Below are 6,049 nucleotides of genomic sequence, written 5' to 3'. Positions count from 1 at the left end.
GGCCTGGGCCTCGCGCCGCGCCCTGCGCCCCCGGCCTCCTCAGAGGTTGCGAGGGAACGGCCGCTGCGCACCGCGCTCTGGGAGGTCTATGCGCGAAGCCTGTGGTGGCTTCGTGCTCGGCCCGGCCCGGCCCGGCCCGGGGTAACGCCAGTAGGCCTCGCCTGCCCCCCCCCCGGGAAACATCCCCGTCTTCGCAGTGCCGCAGCCGGCACTGAGAGTGCCGGCATCCAGCCACCCCGCTACGAGCGCTGCCGTTGGGCGTGATCCTACATCGGGTGCAGTCTTGGGGGCATTGGCGTGCAACCCTCATTGCCCTATCGTTATTCACACCTTAAACTTAAAACGTGATAAACTGCTGCAAGCATATGTGCGCATGTGCAAGCAAGAGCATTTAAGATTATTCAAAATGGTTACATTATTGATGACAACATAGCATTCTGGGTTGGCCTAAGTTCACTGAAGGGTGTGCTCATTTAAACACGCTCTCAAAATACCGTTTCTGTATTTGTGTACCACCACAGGAGCAGAGTTTGAAAGGCTTTGAAATTAACTACAAGTTTTTTCAGTTGTGGATCTGAAACGGCTCAAATTGACCTGGCTTGTTGGTGACCAGTAGCCATTACGATCCAGTGACTGACGAGTGGCCAGGATTAGATGAGCTGGCTGTAGGTAAACGCAAACTGTATTAATTAGCATTGCTATTGGCAGTATTAAGGAGCAAAATGTCAAAGTGTTAGGTTCCGTGGAGGTCTTGATTTGACTTCATTGGCACATTACTGTAGGCACCATCTAAGACTGCGTTTCAGCCTACAAGTGCTGTTGCAGTGCCAAGGGATCAAGTTGTCAAGAAACGTCCTTACAGCTACTCCACTGATTGGGTCAGAGAGGGAAGGGCAAGCAGAGAAGACCGTAAGCTTTGGTGGCAGAGGGAGACGGGAGAGAGATCCCAGTTCACAGGCCCTACCTACCAGTGCTCCCTGCTGAGCTCCAGCTCTGACAGACTCAGCTGCTTCTACATCCCCCAGCCCAGTTGCTCCCCAGATACCTGCATTCATCTGCATGCTCAGAGGCTGCGAGGTAGACAATCCCGTTAATATTTCTCAAGTCAGATGTCTCCATCTTCAAGACCTTTAATACTTTATTTACCATCTTTTTCTCTGGTCTCGACACCACCAGAAATCCAGCCACCTGCATGCCCCAGGTGTCCTCCGATATCCCACTGCGTAGCCACACATCCCTACAAACACACATACCCTGGTTTTGTAACTGCCACCTAACTATTGTCTCATCCTGGCTCACATGCCAAAACTGTCACTATCTGCAACTCCACATCCTTCCTGGTCAGCGCTGGAGGCAGGGCGTGTTAAACATAAGCCAAAGTGTGTTCCTATACAAAATGTATGCAAATGAGCAGATTGGTTCCTTATGTTATTTGCATATTTCTAACTAATTTGTACAGAACAGCACATGCAGCTGTGCAAACTTAGGATCTATATAATATCTTTCATACAGTGCTAAGATTAAAATAGAATTGGAAACAAAGATTTCTAATTAATGCTGGTGTCCTGTTGACCTTTAGTGACCCAAATGTTCTCTACAGCAGAGGTTTGACAGAAGTTGTGTTGATCCTTATCTGTCCCGATCTCTTGATATGGGTCAAAGATACAAAAGTGAAGAATTGCTATCATACATTATGATTTAATATTACATGGCCAGGGTGACACACTTATAAATTCAAAACCTGAATCCAGCACGTAATATCTGAGCCTTTAGTGAAGTAACTTAAGACACTGTAGCACTACAACCCTCACAGCATCCTGCCAGTCTGCCTCCAACAACTTTACTTTGGAAATGGCACTCTTTCCAGCCTCCAGAACTACTTAGATCCCATGTTTCAGATGTTAAAAACTCCAGTAAATTTTAATTATGTAATTTTAGCATTTTTTTCTTTCCAGTAGTGACATTGCTCATTTCACACCTGACCACCTGATTGCAAAGATGTTTTTTATCCTTCCTATTCATGTTTTTTACGTAAATCACCAGCTGCTTATCAAATAATAATTTTTTCACGTTGGAAATTTATGTTCACATTTATTGTGTTATCGCTCTTGATTTTCAGTGACTGTGGGCTCCACAGATATGACCCACATTTCATTTGCTTGATAGTCAAATGTAACATTGTTTTCAAGATTTCAAAATTAGTATTTAAAAGAAGAAAATAAATAATAGTTGTACAAAAGTAAAGATGATCTAAGCCCAGTGTAGGAGATGATACACTATGTAGTCTTTCTGTGGCATTAACAGTGAACTTGGAAGGCTGCTATTTTTCTTCATTTAAAGTATAGGAGGTTATATCACATGAAGACCTGAGGAAAAAAAAACCAAGAACAATTTCATACAGAAGCACAATTACTTCATATTACAGCAGTATCTTCAAAGAGCCATAAATACACTGTGATCATTCATTGCCTTTCCTTAACTGACACCTATGTAAATATTTTAGGGTAAGGTGTTCAAGAAATAATAAGTTTTAGTCCTCAAGCCCTAGTTATACCTCACTTAGTGCTATTTGTAGGTGAATGCAAGGTTCATGAAAGGTATTCATCTGATAGTGAAGCAGTCTATAACTAAACATTATTCCTTCAGCAGCAATTAAAGCACCATCAGAGAACCTTGTCAGTCTGGCTCCAGCAGCTCTGACTGAGGAATGACTAACCAGGTCACTTCTGGTAAACACTACGAGCATTAATTTCCTGCCTACCCGCTGAGATTATATATTACCTTAAGGCACATGCATTAAGAAGTGAACTAAGACCACCGGTCTCAATCTAGGTGGCAGCATTAATGGTAATCCTGGTTTTTTCAGCAGTCTCCTGGGCACTCCCAGCACTACTAATTTTTTTTTGTAACAGTAAGAATCAATTAATAAAATATTTCATAATTTCTTTTAGCTAAGCAGAAAGTCTTTTGAATTATGTTATTTCTTCTCAAAGTGAAGTTACCCAGCTTTTTAGTAGTTTTGAAGTTCTTAGTTAAAAAATGTTGTTTACTTCAATGTTGTTTCCTTTTAAACCGAAGTTAAGCAAGACCTAGTCTGGGAAAAAAACAGCATAATTCCAGATGTTATACCACACTATGAGGTGTGGTTGTTAAGTTTTAAAATACAGATATTATCAATGTCACTAAGCACTTTTCCAGCTGATAAATGATCTGACTAGATCAAAAGAACTGCACCCAATAAATACATGTCTGGTTTTGTTGAAAATGACACCATCTAGATCAGAAGCTGATTTAGGAGTCAGAAAGCAAAGAGTATTAATAAATGATCATTTTGTACATGTGGTAAATAGCAAGTGTCTCCAATTTTGCACAGTATGAATGAGCTTGTTAAATGTATTTAGCATTTCTTTGGGAATGGATGAGTCTGCAGAACAAGTTTCGCATGTGAGTTAGTGATTTATGTTAGTCGAGCCCTTACACAATTTCAACAGGATCTAGCTAAGTTAGATGGCAACTGATGGCAACTGGTAATGTAATGGCAATTTGGTCTGGAAAAGTTGCCTATTTGGATGGTTTAACATAGAATCATAGAATCAGGTTGGAAAAGACTTCTAAGACTATCAAGTCCAACCATAAACCTAATGCTGCCAAGTCCACCACATATGTGTTCCTCACAAGTATGTAAACTTACTGTTACAATAAGGAATAAAATACTTCAGTGACTTTAGCTAGGTCTATACTTCCCAAAACACTTTGGGATCAATCCCAAATCCTTGTCACCCTGCTGCCTCCCTGCTGGCTCGCAGAATGCTTCTCATCTGCAGTGACCCAAACGTCAGCCCAGAAAGGGAAGTCCAGTCGCTGCAAGGAGGGGAACCACCTTGCACCACACAACTGCGAGAGCAGGAGATCAAATCAAGCACAGTTGCCAAGAGCATGGTAGCTATAGCCACTGTGAAGCACTCACTGAAAATCCCTGATCAATTGTTTTTACCACTGAATGCAAATAAAAAAATAAGATATGATTACAGCAGAGAGTGGCACTCACTTCTAGTTGGTCTATGAAGTATATTCTTGATACAGAGTGAGATAAGTGATGAGAATCATCAGGGGCATGGGAAATTTCTTACATGAAGAAAGATTAAAAGGATTAAGAGCTTGTCTTACAGAGATATATAAAATGGGACATGACCAAAGTATATACTAGGGAATGGCTCAGAAATCGCCATTGTTTTTTCCCCTCATAGCAAAAGAAAAAAATTCCTTGAGATTGAAAGAAGGCAAATTTTAAATGGATAAAACTAAACAATTTTCATTCAACAGAGAATTAGACTGTAAAATTCACTGCCAGAAGAAATGATCACAGCCAAAAACTTAGCAGGATTCAAACAGTTTAGATACTCGCATAGATGACAAGAAAACTTGAACATGATCACAATAAATATTTAAAATCTATATAAAAGTTCTGCAAGGTATGGAAATCTGCATATTAGTGATTCAATCTACCTTTACCGGTTACAGGTGACTGACAGGATAAATTAATGGGAGCTACAGACATAAGGAAGAGACAAAACAGAAGGCTGTCATAATGACTCAGTTGAATATGATGCATGTGTCTGCGCTAAAGCATATTGTAATGACTCACATATATATGTAGTGGCAGCATTCTGTCACATGTGAATGTACACATGAATTTAGAAAGCACTTTAAAAAGTTTGTCATGAATCTTACTACCATGAACTGTCTTCACCAATACGTCTGTGGTGAGGTATATCTATAGAACATACGGATGCAGTCAAGCTTCCAGTAACACCAGCAGGATCTTTTTCTATTGCCTCAGTAGAAAAAAATAACTTAGATTCTGGAAAATATCTTTTAAAAAACATTACACAAGCATCCACAGGTGCAAATCAAAGCAGGGCGAATACAGTTTGAAAAATCCCTCACTTTTCTGCAAAAAGTAATTTGTGACACAAATCTGACCGGGATATTCCACTACTGATCTCTTCATACAGACCTTAAATTAAAAACAAATGCTGGCACGTGTATGCTTGTGGGAGGCGTAATTGTAGGTGGTTTTTTGGGAAGGCAGCACTGTCTTAAAATTACTCTGATTTGTTTTCTGTGTTCTGCACTTTTAAATTTTGGGGACCTGTCTTTGGCAAACCCAACTATGTATGCTGGGCAGAATAAACTGAATACATTGTCAAGAAAACTCCATATGCTAGTCTCTCAGAGACTTATTTTTTGCCCTTTCTGGTTACTGAGCTAAAAAAAAAGCTGTCCTGGGCTGGGGCCCGGGAGGGCGAGGGGGGGTGGTGCAGGGGGAAGAAATTGCCTAATACATGGAAAACACAACAAAGACTTCCAGCAGAAGAATAAATTCCGATTTCCAGAAGACATCCAGAAGAATTACCATTTGATATTCATACATTAATTGAGGCTGTGGCAAACTCAGTGAATATGTATCCATTTTATTTGAAGTGCAGGCTCACACATGGGGTCTGGGCAAGTCATGGGGTATCCTGAAAAAGAAGTCTTAGCTATGCAGTGTTCATCAGGCTCATTTCGAGTACAGCCTGACTGGTGGTGTGCACAGTCTGCTGCCCTCCATACCAGGGAGCATGGAGCATTGCTGTGCATCCACGTTGCAAGGCTGTGCAGCTGTCTGCACTCTATAGGCAGCCCAAGATGCATTTACCTTTATGGGATGCAGAAGGGGCAAACTACAGGCATCCTAATGGCAGGGATGGCATGGCCACTGAGTCAGGGAAACCTTCTATACTCACCTCTCTTGGAAATCTGCTACCTGCAGAGGTTTCCTGAATCACATTCCTTTGCATGAGACTCAGAACTGAATCTGTAAAATTGGGATACGTCAGCCTGAAAAGAGATGTATGGTATTATTAAGTGTGACAGGGAACATCATTATATGAATAAGAAATGTGGCTTCATTCCAACTATACTATACTTTGACTAAAGTCTTTGTTTTCTTCCCCCATTTTTTTTTACTTTAAAGGGGTAATTCTTCGTGAAATTATCAAGTCCC

This window comes from Haliaeetus leucocephalus, unplaced genomic scaffold, assembly GCF_000737465.1.
Source record: "Haliaeetus leucocephalus isolate CR32 unplaced genomic scaffold, Haliaeetus_leucocephalus-4.0 Scaffold450, whole genome shotgun sequence".
In the NCBI taxonomy this organism is placed as follows: domain Eukaryota; kingdom Metazoa; phylum Chordata; class Aves; order Accipitriformes; family Accipitridae; genus Haliaeetus; species Haliaeetus leucocephalus.
The sequence above is the reverse complement of the archived record's forward strand: the minus strand, read 5'-3'. Positions refer to the sequence as shown.